Raw genomic sequence first — 19744 nt, forward strand, 5'->3', positions numbered from 1 at the left:
CCAATAAAAATATATTAAAAATATAAAAATATATTAAGAAAGTTTAATAAAAATGTATTAAAAGAAAGCCTAGTTGTCAGGAAAGGTCAGTTGTTGCAAATTCTAGAGGCCTTCCATAAAGCAGGTTAGTGGGCGATAGGCGGATGGTATCAGATTAATGTGGTTTTTTTATGGACATCATCTAGCATTTAAAAGGTGTGTAACATGAAAGCAAAGATTAGTAGTTTAATCTATTTTTTTTTCCCTTTTAAGTAGCATGTTTACTGCTTGATGTGTTTCTTAATTGTTGCAGCACATAGTAGGAGTTGAGACAAAAAATTCATGATTTTATGAGCACGTTCAGTTTTGTTGAATTAAACAAAGCCAATATGTTATTTGAGAACAGACATTTAAAATTTGCTTTCCAGCACTTTCAGATTATCACAAAAAAAAAAAAAAATCAAAATAACGGAATGAAATCATGTCACAAATTTCTGATAACTCAATTTATTTGTGTGCTGTAGATGGCCCCATTTTTAGTTTAGAATTTTTTAAATGAATTTTATCATTTTCCTTCTTCAAGGTACAAAGGCATTCCGTCTTTTGTTTCACTCTTTGTAACCCTTCTTTTGCTGAAGCTGCAACAGTCCATTTCCAAAGGATTCATTTTATTTTGATTTTTGTTTCCCTTATTTGTGCTGATAAATGATATTATATGAATGTTAAACTTGCTTTTCCATGCTAGTATTTTCCCATAATTGAATGTTACATACAGAGGCATTTTTTTCTATCTGTGAAGAGACATATCAACTCAAATTTGGAACTAGCTTGCTTGCAGTTGTAAAAAACCTATTTGCAGCAACTCTAAGTCCTACCAGTGATAAAATGCTTCATTCACAACAGCACTCAATAATACAAGAAATGATGGACAAAGCCAGTAGATATGCTTTGAAATAAAAAATACTACTTCAGAATTATCACAGAACATATATTTGTCTGATTTCTGTAATATTCGATATAATAATATTGAACTACAACACATTACAAGTACTTTGAGAAATTAATATTATAAACTTCAAATGTACCATAATCAGATATTTTCAGTGATGCAAATGATATTTGAAAGTGTACTGAAGTACTTCAAGCTACAAGCTCAATCATATTAAATAATACCTTCTACTCAGATTGGTTTAATACAGGTTTAAAGGGCTTTTAAAGAATTTTAAAATTAAATTTGTTATGGGAACTAATTTCAAATGTGCCAAAGTATCAAGTGCTGAATATGTTTGCATTGCTATCAAACCACTCTTAATGTTCTCACATTTCACTGAAAGTAACTTAATAAGGCTCGAGAAGCGTTTTCATATACTGAGGTAATTCCATGCAGTGTTGTGATTCATACTCATATTGTATTCATGATTAATATTAACCACTCTTTAGAATATCAGCTTGGTTGTCTTAAAATGTGCAGTTTTCTTAACTGATTACATGCAGGTTGGAAGACTATCTTCTATTTCTTGCTGTGTTTTAGTCAGCCTATTCAAGAATCCCTTAAGTAATGATAAATGCCAATGACCATAATTGTTTCTCACCTTCTTTGGCCACAGTGAGTTACTCTGCAGCTACTCTGAATGATGGGATGTCTTCCTTCTTCCTCTCCACATACTTTTTTCTACACTACACCTGTCTCCACCACTTGTCCAGTGGCATAGCCGGAACGCTTTTCTAATCCAAGCGTTCCACAATCACTTTCACTTTTCCACAGTCAACATGTACTGCACTTAAGACACTTTGCACACTTCAGCATGATTACACAGGAATAGAATTCTGCAGTGACATAAAGAGAGAAATCCGGATCTCAGTGAAGTCAATGACAGCTTTTGCACCAGGAATTGGTTTGGTCATTACCAAACTTTTAAATTATGACCTAATATTCAGGTCAATTTGAAAATACCAAGTCTCTCACTTTTTTTTTTTTCTTTTTTTTTCCTGTTCCTAAAATCCCAAGGAGAAATATAAATGAACATACTGTGAAATGTGCAGTGCTAGATTGCTTACCATTTTCTGCATGCACCCTGTGAACACTAAATACATACATGTGCAGCCAGTTCAGCGCTCTACAAATATGGCAGGTGTGTTAAACTCTTACTGATACACTCTGTGAACAATCAGTGCATTCCTGATGATTTCAGCTTTACGTAATTGCAGAGAGGTTTAATTGCTTTTTGTTTTAATTTATTTTAATTGCTCTTGCTCTGATGGAGCAACTGCACTCCTGGGAATCCAACACAAATGATGAAATTTCTCCTCTCCCACCAAGATAAATTCCTTTTCCTCTTGGCAGAAAAAGAAAAAAAAAAAAAAGGAAAGAAAAAAGAAAAAAAAAGAAAAGGCATGTTCTGAGAACTCAGGACACAGCTACATCAGAAGCAGTAAATTAAACACTGTCAAGACCTGTACTCTGTCTCTGAGGCTAATTAACACAAATAAGCCATAGCCATTACTAAACTTTCTTACCCTTTAGAATATGGCATCTGCATTCAAACTAGGAACTGGAATTTCTCTTTGCTTTGACACAAACTTCAAGCCACATCTGGGAGAATACTGGTCAAAATCATGCCAAAGCACTACTCTGACTACTTAACAGGATAAGGAAGGATTTGTCAAGGTTTAATATGTTAGAATAGAGTGGTCACAATGCCTTCAAGAGTGATGTTGGTTGTGTGAAAAGATTGACCTGAAAAGACTTCTGCAGTATTAAGCCTCTGCGTTTGCTTGTATTTTTGCAATTAAAATACATTTCAGTTTGTGTTAGGAAATTTTGGCTTTCTTGACTATACAGCAAATTGTCATAAAAAGGGGTTGTCTTCCTTTTGGCTAGGAAAGAACTTTTTCTACTTCTTGAAACTACCCACAAATTCAGCTGAAGAAAAATAAATAAAATGCTTAAGAAAGCGGAGGAGGTAATTTCAGCCTTTTCTTGGTGACAGATTCTGATTTTGCTCTGCAAGCAGACATGTTGGTGTTGGGATTCAGGTGCAATTCCACAAATTCAGGCCAGAATTAGACAGGTGTATGGAAGTTTATTTGAAGGGACAGGCTACTGCAGAGTTCTGTTTTTTCCTAGCTCAGAGCACGAACTTCAACAGAAATTTTGCCTCTCACATCAAAATGCCATAGTCAGCAAGCTGTAGAGCAGCCTGGAGTGTGAAGCTGTTTCAATTTGTTTTAATTGAATGCTTATTAATTCAGAACGTGGTAGCCACCTACCTCCTCTTCTCAGATGAGTGCCTGAATCACAAGGTTTTTGATAGCAGGCATGAACAAATGAATGGTGAATGGTATAGTAATGCTTTCAAAATTTTCTTTTTAAAAAAGAAAATTTTGGACTTGAGACAATGCCCCTCTCTTGGTTTAGACCATTTTTTTTTGATTTTCAAGAAAGGTGAAAAAAAGTCCTAATCCCTAAACTGAATCTAGTATATTGAATTGAATTTATTTCTTTTAGAGCTGTCAGAACAGCAAGTGCTCAATTACACGTTGGATTTGAAATAGAAAAAAAAAGATCGCCCAAAACAGTCTTCTGCATTTTATTTTTACTTTAGTCTTTGAGATGAAAAAAAGCTGTTGCTTCATGGTACTCACTATTCTTTTTCTTCCAGTTCTCAACTGAAGTTTTGAAATTATTTGATCTTGCTTTATTTCCCATGTTTTAGTCGGAGAGTCAGCAAGGACACGAGCATCCTGCATATCCTGGTGTGTATGCAAAATAATAGGCTCAAAGCACACTAATGACTGCCAGTTCACGCTGTCTGCGGAGGATTACTGAGGATTACATGTAATTATCTGAAATTGCACACTGGTTTTTGGCAATTTTTTTAAAAAGTGGAATTGATAGGGCTTCTAGTTTCCTGCTAAGATTTTACTTTTATATTTTGCATTTAATATTTTCTCTTTTATGAAAAGAAAACACTGTAATAAATGAAAGAATCCCTGAAAGTCACTTAGGGATTAAACATATATAAAACTCAAAGCTGAATACAGAACTCAGAGACAATACCACTAATTTATTCAATATTTTACAGAATCTTGCAGAAAATACAGTTTTAAAATGTCACTGATGAGACCATGGACTAGATTTTGATTTTCATTTCTAGTTTCTGGGAGTCTGTGTAGGAAGCAGTATAACAAAATTAATTGCAAGAAATTTTGGAAGAAGAAGGTGACACTTATTTTGAAAAGTTTCTACGTGATTTCATGTACTCACATTGTCACACTCCCATCTTTTCAAGCTGGGTATTCAATCTAACAGTTGAGCCAGTACCATTTGTATACCCAGCTACTGAGCCCACATCACAGCTCTTGTGATATTTTCGATTAGTGATCAGAAACTAGCTTTTATTTTGGTCTTTTTTATATTCTTTAGATGCCAGCAGTTACTTAAGTGATTCTTTTGCATTAGAACTCAGCTTATCTAAGCCTCCATAAATATTAGCCAAGGATGCCAGTCATTGTCTCTTTTTCTCTGTTTGGAACACACAAATCTTTATGGTTCAAGTCTGTCTTCCTTTTGGTCAAACAGAAGAAATAATTGTGTGTGTGATGTGCTGTAGCTTTGTTTTCAACCTCCTGTTGTCACAGTACAAACAGATCCTTCTGCCAACAAGTTCCCTGTGCTCTGGCCTTATAGACTTGAAGGCTTTCCAGCTTTGGAAGAAACAACACATTTTTCAAATTTATTGCTAGAACAGTGGTTTTTATTAACACTACATGCCATTGTCTTAACCCTTGTTTTGCTTTTTCTTCCAATATTTACATACATACATTTCTCTTTACACCTCATATCAATCTTTGTTTGCCAATGTTTAAAAAATAAGGGGAGATGATTACAGACATTTCTAGGTGAAATATTCTGATTTTGCTCTGCAAGCAGACATGTTGGGATCCAGATGTAATTCCACAAATTCTGGACAGCATTAGACAGGTGTACGGAAGTTTATTTGAAGAGACAGGCCCTTAATATTCCTGTTAAAGCTCTCCTCCTCTGTTGGCCTTAAGGATATTGGTGTTTATGTGTAGAGCTTTAAGAGAGATTCTCAGTAAAAATGTTCAGCTTTAAATGTTAGTGGTGGCCAGATCCTGTCCTGGCCCTTCCTATTATTAGACATCACCAGAAATTAAAAATTCTGTAGTTAAAACAGGAAAACAGAAAAAAAAACCAAAACAAAACAGGACAAACCACACCCCCACCCAAAAAAAAAAAACAAAACCAACAACAACAAAAAAAACCAACCAAAAAAAAAACCCAACAAAAAAACAACAACACAAAAACCACAAAAAAACCCAAGAAAAAAATGCTATACATGAGACAAGGCAAAACCAGAATGCTTTTAGTCTGTTGACAACACTTGAATCACATCAGCCCATCTCTTACTAATGCACTGGCAAAATGGAATAGAGATTCAACAGGTCTAGGTGTAGATTCAAATAGCTCCACAGCCAACAGGTGACTTGCTTAGCATAAAAAGGCTGTGCTGGGATAAGGGACAGATTGTGTTATTTAGAAATACTTGGACCATACTTATTCTCAGTGTTTATTCTGAGTGCTGGAATGGCCACTCAGCCTTACTGCAGCACGTGGTGTGTGTGGCATTTCAGGTTACTCTATGAATAAAAGTTATTTGCTAGTATTCAGTTTTCTTACAGTCCATCAAGAAACAGACCTTGTATTTTTGCCAGAGAAGGCCTCCAGCGATTTCTTTTGGTCTTTGGGTTTATTTCTCTACATTTTACAAAATCTGCTGTGTCTGAATTAAAAGGCTTCCGTAATTACAATGTCCAATTTTTCAGCGTATATAGAAAGCTTTATTTAAATTTTTTGTCACTGCTAATGAGTGATCTGAGATGATGACTGGTACATTCTAATTATATTTCCCAGTCTAGGGAATCACCATAATTAGACTTTGCAATATAATTCTTGTCACTTTACCATGAATCCAAAATTCCTAGTAGAATGTTATTATCACAGGTTCCAAAAATTCATCAAAAATCCCATCTCTGCACCCATATTACACCTTCATTAGCAAATCTAATTAGCAGGACAGTTACAGGAAAGGAAGACGAAAGAAAGCTTTAGCTCAGTATCAAACAACTAAGTATTTGACAGACAATGAAAATCTGGATAAGAGGATTCACAAAGCAAGAACACTGAGTGAAAATTGACACAATATTCAGTGGAAGATCTGAAACAAGCATATTGTATAGGCTAGTAAGAAATGTTTCTGTTATATCTGATATGCTTCGCAATACTTTTGATACTGTAATGATTAGAGACCTGCTTGGAGCTCTCCTGGTGAAACCAATGTTTTCAAAAGTATCAAAAATATGTTGGTTTCTTATCTAAAAGTGTCATGATTTCTTATCTCCACTCTTTGATAAAGTCATGAATCCTGCTTGGTCTTTTTTACGTAACTTTTATCTGAAGACTATGCAAATATTATTGGTCAAGGTAAAAGCTTAGAAATATAATTTCTTTCTAAAACCTTGTTTTAAAAAAAGACTTTCAAATACTAAAGAGGAAGTTAAATAGAAAAGTCCCTTTGATTTCCTTTGGGAACTGACTGTGCCCTTGAAAAAACTCCACTGAGAATCAGTCAAAATTGGAGAACATCCCAGAGTATCATCTCAATAAAATCCTTTGGCTGCCCTGTATCAGATGATAAGGCAGTTAGGGCGTAGATATGTTGTGCGTAAAGGAAAGGACATAATTAGTTTTTGAGGTCATCCAAAACTGTAAAGGCTGATGCTGACTGAAGGGGAATAAGTGGAATAAATGTATCAATTTTATTATTTATTAAGACTGTTTTGAACTAAAAATTACGCATGAGTTTGGTAAGAGCGCATGTTGAATGGGTTCATCCAAAAAGGCAGCATATGAGGCAGACAAATCTAACATTTCAAAATGTCTATATCATTCCAGCTTTGTCAGCTGGTCTAAATTCATATCATTCCACTGAAATCTAAGGGGTTACTCCTGTTCATGCCTGCTGAGCATTTGGGCAATTAAGTATCTGAAATCCGGGCAGTCATGTCAGATGTCAAGGAAGATGCCAGTTTGAATGGAAACACAGAGTTAGTGAAATCCTCCACATGCAGTTAAAGAGTGGGCTGCCAAAAGGTTAAATCAATGCACTTGATAAAAAAAAGGGGGGATAAAAGAAGAAAAAAAATTAAGTACTTCATCGTTCAACACTCAAGGAGTTAAAAGTGAATCAAGAGCTCATGAAAGGTCTAAATGGTGAGGTTGGGAAGTGCAAGAGAGAGTTACTTGGGAAGTTGCTCCTGTTGCAGGACTATCAAGAGGCTGATTAAGCTTCCCACAGTCTCCTCTTCCTCAGATGGTTTGTAACCTCTATTAAATCTAAAACCTTAAAATGTATCAAAGGTCAAAACAGTTCAGGACAGATGCCTTCGGGATTTAAGAGTGACAGTTTATAAAGGGAATCTAGGGCTAAAGTCAGGTCTGAACAACAGTACACTGAGCACATCAATCTGCTTGGATTACAAACAGTTTTTGGGATTTGGTTGGATAGGAAATTTATACCTATGGAAGATGATGACTGTCCTAGCAATAGTGTTGAGAACATTCATCATGCTTTTTAGAGGGCACTTTAGATAGCAGTGTCTCATGAACCTCTTCTAGCCAGGTAAAAATCCACCACCACCAAAAAAACCAAAACCCAAAAAGCCTGTGGGAGAGCTGCCTTCAAATGGAGAAGTTAAGAATGAGAATGATTTAAAATCCAGATTAGAGAGGATCAGCAGCTTCTGTCAGGATGCCACAGTAGATGAACACAGACCCATAAACAAGAAGTGAATTGTTAACATGTCTAAGAGCAGCAAGGGACAGAAGTAATTCCGCTCCAACATGTGCTTGTGACGATTCTGCTGCACCCTGTTGCATTACAGGAGGTAGATGTGTGAGAACCAAGGACTAATTAGGGGAAATAGATTAGCCTTTTAAATTGGCCACCTGGTATCCACCCAGTTCCTGCACAGCTATGGACCCATGCTGCTCATTGTAAGAAATGTGTAGAATTTTTGGTTTTTTTTGTTGTATTTCCTATTACTTTTTTTTCCCGAAAAATACCACCTCAAAACTAAGCTTCATTAGCACTGTCAGATTAAAATAATATCAAAATCTAATCAATCAAGGCAGATTCAATATAAAATTAAAATTAAAACATTAGATTAATTATAAAATATGATTAATCTCTATAAATTTGAAGAAGTTTCCTGTCTTCTTGGGTATAAGTTCTAATTAGATAATTTGGTCAAGTCAATCAATACAATAATTTGAATGTTTAATGCTGAATCAAAATTAATGTCTAATTCTTAAGCCAAAATTTCAAGAGAAATATAAAAGTTTCTTACTTAAAATTCTGCTCTTGTATGAAAGCTAACTGTTTCCTGCCTCAGAGAAGATACTGACTAAAAGTTCAACAATCACCACTGGTAAGTAATTGTGGTGGGAAACTTTAATCTTGGTTGGGCTTTAAATGAAGAAAATAGAGCATAGTTTTATGGTTCATTTTGAAAGACAGATTTCAAGTGAGACTAAATCTAAAACTATTGGGTTTTGTGCTTTCTCCAATATGAAAATTAAAGAGGTCTATGAATGTGCCTTCAGAAACAATGATTAGAATTTCAAGCCAATACTTAGCATTTATTAACATCCTGCAAAATGGAAAAAAAGCTCAAATTTATGATTAGTAGACTGATATCAAATTGTTCTGAACAGCATTTTATGTTGATCTTTCCCTTTTGGAGCTGTCAAATACTTTATTTCTGGGAACAGGACTATCCAACATAGTAACAACTGCAATTTGTTACTGCTCAATGTCTGATACAAAATATGCCTAATAATTTAATGCAATACTTGCAAAAATTTGGGTATGGAAATTAACTTACTAATAAAAGTGTCATTTAAAAACAAAAAATAATTATTTTTTATTAATAAGCTATTTCAATGTTCCAATATTTATATTTTCCATTTTTTGTCATGTTAGATCTCAGTTTAAACAAAATTTATAAATTTACTTTTCTCCTACCCTGCAAAATATTTTATTTTGTATTTTCGGGAATGAGGCTACAAATTTCTTGCTTATGAAAAACTCAGTCTCGGCTTTAATTTGACATTTGGAATACTTTAATTTATCATGAGGAAAACAGTATTTTGCTGTTTGTTGTTCGTTTTGGTATGTTTTGTTTTGTTTTGTTTTGGTTATTTCAGGGTCAAAATTATGAAGAAGAGCTACTTTGTGTTTGAAACCTAGAAACCAATTTTCTGGTACATTGACCCTATCCCAGTACTAATGTTTTAGAGACAAACAGCACAAGACACTCAAGATACATCTTCAGAATCTGAAAATACAAGGCAGATTCTGTAGTCATTTGTATATTTGAGACTCTGTATGTGTATGTGTGTACATAGACACATGCATATATAGATATAAAATTTATTTATTTATTTATTTCCTTATGACACAAAAGACTTCAAATGTAGTAAAACTCTTCATACTTTCATATCTGATTTGAAAACTTAGTATTTTATAGTAGATCTCTTAGGCACTACACTTAAAATCTCATAATCTCTTTTTAGTATATCCAAATTTCTTTCATGGTGTTGTTCCAGTTGCTTCCTTATTCTGCTGAAGCGTTGAAAGAAAAAGGAATAAAATTCCTTCAGTCAAGATAAAGGGAATATTAGCAATGATAAATAAGATGTCTTGCATGTAACCAACAGACATTCCTTCCTACCCCTTTCATCATAAGCCAGAGAAATAAAAGCTAGCTCCTTAATAAACTCTGAGAAAGGTTAATGAGTCTGCCTTCAGTGAATCATGGGAGGGAGAACAGAGAGGTTTCTCTGTGAAGGATCACTCAGAGAAAATGCCTTGCTGCTCCTACTAACTTCTTTTAAAAGGAGCAGGCAGAAGTTCAAAGCCCTGCTCTAAATACAGTAGTGGTGCTACCACATGCAGCAAGTGAAAATCTGTCAGCCAGCCATAGCATTAAGCCTAAAATATTCTACCTCTAATCTAATGTCAGAATTTAACACCATCACTCAAGGAATAATCACTTACAATTAGTAACTAAATTGAATGGTCTTTTCTACAACTTTTGATTCATATTGTGATGTGTAGGTAATTTTATTTAGATCAGTCTTTCTAACTTGATTTAAGACTTTAATTATGGAAATATTATTTGCCCTCCATTTCCCCTTTAAAAATGTACTGCTTTCCCTGGAAGCTTTATTTTCTTGGTAATAGAATTTAATCTGAGGTTAATGACACATAAATTCTACCTGAGTACTTAATTCCATGTTTAATTTTTGCTCTTTTTTTTTTTTTTGTTTAACTTAGTTAAAATAGGCTGTGGTAGAACTGAATTTAGCCCTTATGTTTTTAAAGCAAGTGAGCAAGTGGCTTTAATCACAGTAATTCCAAGTTCATAGGTAAAGTGCATTGCTTCTTGAGGAGCTCACTACAGATGCAGCAGGACTGTGTCTTTATCCTTTGATTGAATGAGAAGGTCATCACAACACAGTTATAGTAGGGAAAATGTAACTCAAGATTTTTTTGTTTGTTTGTTTTGGAATGCACATTTCTAGCTCATTTTTCTGTTCATATAAAACTGCTGATATAAAGCAGATCCAAGTGAGTTTTGTCTAGTATGGAGAGTTACAGTGAAGACAAGCTCTTTTTCCCAAGGCAACACCAATTCATATTTGCCAGAAACCAATGAAGCCATGCTATGGCTCCTTACACCAGGGAAGGACAGAAAGAGCTATATTCTGATGAGAACATCAACACATTTTCCACAAAATAAATAAGTGGGAAAGCAAAACATGTATTAAATAAATAGACAAAGCCATGCTTAGCTTTCTGGTAGGCAGAGAGCCTATCAGATCATTGCTCTCTAAGGCTCTGCTGTATGTCTCTACCTAGCACTTGTCCCAAGATTCCTATATTGTTATAAACTCTCTGGTGGATTTTTTTGCTCCCTAAATATGTTCAATGTGTAGAGCAAAACTGTTCCTTGATCTTCACTGTGTTCCTGATTATTCACATATGACAAAAAAATGACAAGAAGAAGCAAAGACAGGTGTAGTACAGGTGGACGAACTGCTGCCTCAGGCAGCAGGATGATTGGATCACAGCAAAATCATAGCTTTGAGAGGGGAATAGAAGGAGTGAGCCATTTCAAGCAGGATTCTGCAGGAATTTCAAGGGATGGAGTTGGTCCTCCAGAGTAGATGCTTCCTGGACTGGTGCAGGCTCCCATAATCCCAGCAATAGGAGTCTATCTATGCCTGGCTTTTCTCTGAACCCCATTCTGACTGCTGCTGCTGGGTGTGGAGGGGACACACACTGATTTATTTAAAGAGCAGGATAAACTGTCAAGTGGCCATACTCTGTCTCAACATTTTTTTGGGTGAACTGGCTATAGCATTTCTTTTTAAGAGGAGACAGATGAGTCTTTGAGTGGGACTAGAGAGTGGGCACAGCCCCCAAATAGCCCCCAGTCAGTTGGGCAATAAAGCTGCTTGCTGAGGACAGTGCCTGGGACAGTCACTACCTGTTCTGCCTTGCTGAGAAGCCTGAAACCAGCGCTGCACAAAGAAAGGAAAAACCCAGGAATCTCTAAATTCAGTCAAGGAGGAGTCAGGTATTGCTAAAACTGCTCAGGAAGTCTCTGAAATGATGAATTCATCAGCTTTACTCTGTCCTTGAGAAACACCAACATCCCACACAGAGAAAGAAAAATATATCTCCAACCAAAAGCGTTGGGGGGTATGTGAAGAGGTGTGTATGGGTTAAATCAAACCCAAGCTATTCGCAATGGTGATAACATCAGAACCAAGGAGAGAATGCTCAAAATGAAATGGCAGTCAGATCAGAAAGCATTCATGGAATCACTAAAACAAGTCACTGTGTCAAGAAAGAAAAAAAATGGCTAAAAGAGTTAAAATAGCACTCTTTGCAGTGCTAGCCAAAATAGAGTATTTCAAGAAATCTCTAGATCAGTCATGAAAAAACCAGCTCACAGACCCAGAATATATTATCAAGATCTGGAGAAACATGTAGGAGAATCCAGCTGAGCTGCACAACTTCAAATGAATTCAGCTGGAGATTCTATAACAGGAAAATGCAAACACAAATAACAAAAAATTACTAAGACAACCTTTAAAACACAGAACTGGAAAGCGCAAAGACCAGATGTCACCCATGGTTTGGGATTAATTGTTTTTCTCTGCTACAGTCACTGTTTCTATGTGTTTCATAAGAAGAAAAATCATTCAAAGGATGACACACAGAGCAGAAGAGCACTAGTACTGAAAAACAAAAGCAATCAAGTGTTTTGTAACTACAAATAAGTCATATGTCTCTCTTCCTTTACCTTCCTCAGAAACTGCTAAGGCTGGGTTTATGATGTCAGATTTTGAACTGTGCTTGACACTTAACACAGGATCAAAATGTAGACAAATGAAAAGCAAAAGACGTGAAGGCTCTACATCTGATTGACTCCTCATTTCAAAGATTGTTCAGTCCAAGTCAAGAAACTGTAGCTGCAGAATTTTCCCACAAAATATTTGATTTGGGAGCCTCTAGGACTGTTAGGACTGTTCCAGCTTTTACCTGGGCGTCTAAAATTATAATTTACCAGGGAGCAACAAGAGCTACAAGATGTCTTTTCTTACAAGATTATACAATGTCTTTTTGGGAAATGTTGCCTTGTAAGCTGTCATTTTGTCCTTAAACTGACCCCTGGAGCAAAACAGGAAACATAAATCTTTATATTCCTAGATTCATCTCGGCTCATGGGCTTCTGAGACTTTGTCAGGGTGTCTCATTGCATGTACATCCCTTTTTTCTGCAGAAAGAAAGTATCTCATGTTTCTCAGCCTCCTCAACTTCAGTCTTAAAAAAAAGAAGAAATTTAGAGTCAAAAGCAGGAATGTTTGATCAAGAGATGCAAACACTGAAACTCTTGATTAGAAAGCCAAAAACATTGTTAGAAAAATGGGAAATTAAAACAGTAAAATGTGTTCCTTATTACCTTGTTCACACCAAAGATACCTACTCTTTAAGTTACCTGATATATATATATGGGCTGAAAAGAAACCAACGCACATTTCAGGTGAGTATTCATGCATCTTCTAGATGCCAGCATTCAGGATGGGAACTAAAATTAGTTCAGCAACCACTACATTTATGTCCTTTCTCAGTTTCTGCTGTTTTATTTGAATTCACTGTGTTCAAGATTTTTCTCTCCCACTTCAGTTTTTATATGGATCAAACTGTAGCTGCACTGAGCTGAACTTCAATACCTTATCAACCTTCATAGGCACTGCAGTAGTTTCATTTTGTAACTTGTGAATTCTTTCTAATTTACATGTCTATCAGCAACACTTTCATGATGCTATAAGACATATATAATAAAATATATTTCCTGAATAAATGTCTCATAAAATTTAAAGTCTCTAAGTTTGCCTCGACCTTTTATAGAATCATGACATTACATTAATTGAACAACAACTTGATCCTCAGAAATATTTTTTAAAAAAATCATCTTTTCCAAAAATTTTGGAATGCATGAGAACAGTATATAAGACCAGTAAATTTGTGCAAATTTGTGTAAATACACAAAATTTTAGGGTATTTGTCTACCTGCACCACTGATATGAAAACAATAACAGAACTTAAGAAAAGGCTGCATCAGCCAGCTCATGACATTGAAGTGGATGCTAAATTATTTGGCAGAATCAGGCCTTTTCAGCTGCATCATAAAACTGGGCTTAGGAAAAACTGACAGCACTAAAGAGAATGACAGGCAATCAGGACATGTAGTCTTTTCCTTCATATAATACACCAGCTTAAGATCAGCTTTAGAGATGACAGGCAAAACCCTCTTAGATGGGCAAAAGTGTTAGGAAGCTGATGAGTGTTCTGCTAAATGATCCAGAAAAGACTGCTTAAAACTGTTCATTTGTTTTAAACTCACAAACCCATCTCTTCACACGGATTTGCTAGCACATCATGTTTTCAACCAGCACACAAATGATAAAGATCCAATATATAGCAAGATTATGTTTCTGAGTGGAACTGGCAGATTTACGACAAAATATTGGGGTGGTAAAAACAAGCCTTCCCTGGCACCTACGTGGCTAATGCTACCTCCCTACAAAAGTGAGGTGTTGGGAATGCTGGCATGAAAGCAGGAAACACTGCAAGAACTTCTCACCAAGTGACCAGCTAGATTATTAAACCACACACTCTATGAATATGAAGGCAGGTGTAAGACACCGTGTAAGAGGTTTGCCTGCCTGAACATAGAGGTCCTGTTTGCTTCTAGACAACCCAAGATATTTTACCTCACTGACAGATGAAACTCCCAAGTTGCATTAGATGTTAGTGTTTAGGCACCTTATTCTGCCTCACACCCCAACAATTGTGCTTACGCCTGGTATGAACACCTGTCAGATAAGAAAAATAAATTATTGAAATAAAGTAATAAAACAAATAATTTTTTAAAGTCTTCTTCCAAGTATTGATCTTTAAAAAGGGGGAAATAGTCAACCTTTAAATAAAGCAGAGTTAGGATCATCTGCAACTCATCTCAAAAGTAACCATGACATGACTTCCATCAGAAATGAGCTTAAAAGTGGTGTTATTATGAAGAGATTTTTGTCAAAAATAATAATCTACCACTCACATAATAAGTGAGTGGTAGATCTCACTATCTTCCTAAAGGTCCAGTTGCTTTGACATCTAGATGAAAAATTGCACACGACAATGCTGGTGCATGAAGTTGTGATTTGGCATAATAGGGATCGTGGTGCAATAAAACTGCTCTGATTATACCTGAAACATTTATTTGAAAGCTTAGGATATATATCAGTTTATAACAAAGTGTCATAACTTCAATATTTAGAATGTGCTGACTACATTTAAATCTTAAATGTCTTTTCTTAGTGCTACTCATTCAAGCAAAACTGATTGACTTCAAAAGGTATTTTGGCTGAGTTAGAAGCTATGGACTCTGTAAATATTTAGCCCAAACAAGGTGAGGATAGAGATTGCTACAGCAAACATAATTAAAATTTCAAAACAAAGATTAATTCAGCTAGCGGATTTTAACTTAGCCATAGCAGGAAAAATGAAACAAACCTTCTTTCTTGTATGAGTATACTCTCAACCCAGTTAAATAACAAAGGTCATTCAACCAAGTGTCCCTGCTGCCAGTTACTGGAAAAGAAGAGGAGAAATCCTGTGAAATGAATTCTCAGAGGATAAAGTTTTTTATGAAAACAAAAATAAATTGAATTCTACTGTTTTCTAGCTGCAACCTGCTAACCTTATAAAAATATATCAATGATGTTAAAAATAAAAAATGCAGCCAAGGGAAACAGCCAGATTCCTGAGGGAACAGATTGAATTCTCACTGGTAGTGGTTAGCCACTCACCTTTCTTATCCTGATAAGCAATTAAGATGCTATTCTGTTAAAGCCCAATGCCAGCTACTCTTAGTTTGTCACAGCTTAGATGGATAAATGAGCATGGACTATTCCTTCAGTTGCCTGCCTTTTTTTATTAACTGCCTATGCACAGCAGGTTGGCAGATCTTGCTCAAGAGGTGTTAATTAAGGCCGTTTATTTCTCTTTTTTTTTTCCTACAGTAGAATTAGAATTCTCTACACTCTTTAGCAGCCAAACACTACAAGAAAATACATGTGCAGTACACACACTAAAGGAATTGGAAGTTTTGAGTATCAGTATGCTGCAGAAACATATGTTCTTAAATGTGGCTGACTGGGCTAGCTTGCAAGCCTCTGGGATTTTTTTCCCTCCACAATTTCATTCTAATATAAAACACTTTTTTTTGGTACAATTTTGAATACCTATAGTTAGGGCCTAAATAGTGACTAACATCTGACAGTAAAAGCATCAGTAATGAAGGTTGTCCATTTCTCCCTACTATTGAATGTTTCTTAATGCAAAATGAATAAGCCAAACATGAACAATACTCACATTGCAGTGGCTTGGGGGTTAAATAGTCACCTGTCACTGAGAGGAAAAACAAAGCCAAAACCTGAACTTCTTTCACTTACTTTTCAATAGAATATCATCATAACACCCTAGTATTTCTCTCTGTATGCTGTCCATGACTCACACCCACTAACCAGCTGCCTTAGGAAAAAGCTTTCTCTTCAAAAATTTTGACAGAACTGGTATGTTTGTGTTTGTGTGCAAAAATTTAGTTATGATGAATATTCATCTCTAAGAAGAAAAAAAACCCAAGCCCAACAAACAACGCAGCTGAAAAAGAGACAGTCAAATGACATTTCTTATGGGTTATCATAACTCCAGCTTATCTGGTTTAATATTGAACACAGATACATTATATACCTCACTCATATCTTGACAGTAAAATAATTTCTGACTTTTATGAGTCCACCACTAGCTCTAAGCAGGCTGCAGTTTTTTTGTCATTCATAGAAAGAAATAAATGGCTTGGAACTTTCATCAGAGCTGAGAGCCAGACTCACCTAGCCAAGGACAGTGTGAGGGTTGTGTCAACACAGACAACTCAGAAATTGTCACCACCGTTACAAAAGCTTTGATGACACTGTTTCCAACTGACAGCAGAGAACAGAATGAATTTTCAAGCCTCTGTTGCTCTCAGAAAAAAAAGCCCTATTGAATCTTGCAGAGACAGCTGACAGGATTATTTTCCTGCAAATGTTTGTCCTGCCCACCTTCTGTTTCACATTTCTTTCTAACAAAATAGAGCAAGCAGCTGATGAGGGCAGGTTGGTGGTGGGAGAATGTCATTTGAATGGAATGGATGAGAATCAGGGGGATTTACCATTCTTTGCAGGCTACTAAGAGGCTGTTTATATTGCTTTTGCACCAGATGCAGTAGAGGTATGAAGAGGAGAAGGATGGTCTAAATCATTCTAGAATGAAAACTGTAAGCGTTGAAGTTACATGTATGGCACTCTGCATGTCAGCAGTTCCTAACACTCCAATGAATTTGGTTGTGAGGACTAAATGGTGTCAGGATCTGGGTACAAGCCTGACAGAAATTGAGGTTCTAGCTGCAAAGAGGAGCTAGAACAGAATCTATAAAGTATTTTGTTGACAAATCAGGTTGTGTGACCAGAGCATCTTGAACGGTTTCTGCAAGAGTATAACATAATGATATTTCAGAGGGTTCCTTCTTATGTCTCTGTAGTCATACTTCTCTGTAACTACCATAAAAATGTTGCTGTATTCTGATATATGTTAAATTAATTTATATTAGAGTCAAGGAGGAAAAATACTGTTGACATACACATTGCAACTGAATCTGACATAAAATGATAATTCAGACATAAATTATTAATGCTGCTTCTGATTTTAGGATTAATAAAACCAAAATTTTACTATGCTGGCAACATTTTCTCTTTGGATAGTATGATTAGACTACCTTCAAAACAAATAACTCTTTGAGCATTGGAATTAGAAAAAACTGCCCCTTTCAAATTTTCAGCCTATTTGAGACTTTTAAAGACTGTGCTTTAATCTACATATTATAGAAGCAAAAGTGATCAGCAGCTGTAGATTGAGCTTCCTCAGAGGCTTACATCATTTTGTTTAATTCATTCTTGCAAGGAAGTGGGTGGTCTATGCATACCTAAAGGAACTTTGCTTTGCCCCTAAGAGATAGCTTCAAACATTGTGAAAGACTCGGTCAACATTTTGCCACCATTAAATTTCATTTCAGAACGATCCTTGCTCTGGAACTGCAATAAGATTAGATCAGGAACCATGAAATGACATCAAAAAGGTGTTTTCATTGTTGATATTCATCACATGGGAGCAGAATACGGAACAGAACTGAAAATGAAGCCTTATTGTTCTTTCTGAATTATGTTTTTGACTTTAGGCCCCCAGGTGTTCACACAAATGCAGAAATATAGAACAGCACAATGACCAGGTAAAGTGTTTCAGTTGCTAATGTCTGTCTTCTATCTTGGAGGCTGAGAAGCTTTGGATAAGTGCCTAATAGAGCTGCTGTCTTGTTGCCAGGCACATTGCTTCCTACCTTTTGGTGCTGCGTTTATGGCATACACTTGAAGATAGGCTCTCCAGTCTAGTTCAGCTGAAATCGGTTATCCACTAATGCATAGCATCCTTGTACAAAGCCATTTTCAACTTATGCCACTGTGTTTTCATGTATTCCCATAAAATCCACACATTAAACTTCTTCAAAATTCCTAATGACTATATTAGTCCTCTAAATAGCTGTTGTGTAATGTGCAGTGAATATTGAGAATTTGTGTTCTGAGAAATTGAAGAAAATATAAAAAACCAGATTTTTTCAAAGGGATAGAAGACAAAAAAATCCTCTATAGTTACTTTTATAGCAAAAAATAAAAACATTCTGAACACTGTAATAAAGCCACAAATTAAATAACCTTTATAATAAATATTCCACTCACAATGAGATAAGATTCATAACTTTCCTCCAATTAGAGAATAATTGTTTTCTTCTTTATCAATAAGATATACATGTCTAGAAATTTATTTTGTTGTTTTCATTTAAGAATATTATATTACTTAATATTTAAACCATTTTTTTCTTTAATTCAGTGTAAATTCTTGTAATTTGTAACTAAATATTGCAATAACAGCTCTATTGACACTTGATAGGTTTGAGTATCAACGAAATTAAGGTAAGCCTTCTAGCATTTTTTCTTTTTTATTACTTTTTTCCCTTTGAATAATATAGAAATGTGTAAATTATTAGTGATCTAAATATACTTATGTTTGTTATTAGTAATATTCACATTTTTTCTTAAGAGCATTAATTAGGTATCAAAAGTTCTTTATTCCTCCAAGTCTTCCTATGTACTTTTTAGATTGAGGCTATAACCATTTTTTGACTGTGAATGCAAACATTGGTGGCTCTGCAGACTATCTTTTCTGTAACATGTTGCAATTTTAAGTTTCAGAAAGGCCTTACTATATATTGCTACTATTTTAAACAACAGAGAACATGCGTGTCATTTATATACTTGTCATAAAGGCAACTTGATTTGTATATTTACTTGATTTGTATATTAAGAAGTACAAATTCTGCTTCTTGGTGGGGAAAAAAAGTTAAAAATCTGACCTCATCTCCATAAATATAGCCTCCTTTAGATTCCATAGTCACCTAAAGGTATTTTTTTGATACCAGTCAGATTCCAGTCTTGTAGATTCTGCTTTCATTAACAGAAATTAAACAATAGATTATTTTAGCATGACAATTACATAATTAATAATTTAGTATAATTTTCATATTTTCCATTAATTCCATTAAGTTTTTGCACTATAATGTTACTATAGAAAGCACATACAAATTAACCTTTCAGAAATGAAAAAATAATGAGACAAATAAGGAATAAATAATGAAAAAAGAGAACAATTTACATTATTTGTGACTTATTGACATCAAAACACTTGCAATTATTTTACTAATTAGATGGTGTTTCCACCAAGCATGAACTCATGCTCCATTTCAGATAAAATATTTGTTTTCCAAAATTAATCACTTTTTTTTTTTTTTAAAGGATTGCACAGTCAAGAGGTGCACTTGAGTAGACAAGCAGTGCTTATCCTAGGCTGTGCTGTGAAGCAGTGGGCAGAGCTGGGAAGCTGGGAATAATTGAGGA

The sequence above is a fragment of the Passer montanus genome, unplaced genomic scaffold (assembly GCF_014805655.1).
Source record: "Passer montanus isolate IOZ18808 unplaced genomic scaffold, ASM1480565v1 scaffold11, whole genome shotgun sequence".
In the NCBI taxonomy this organism is placed as follows: Eukaryota; Metazoa; Chordata; class Aves; order Passeriformes; family Passeridae; genus Passer; species Passer montanus.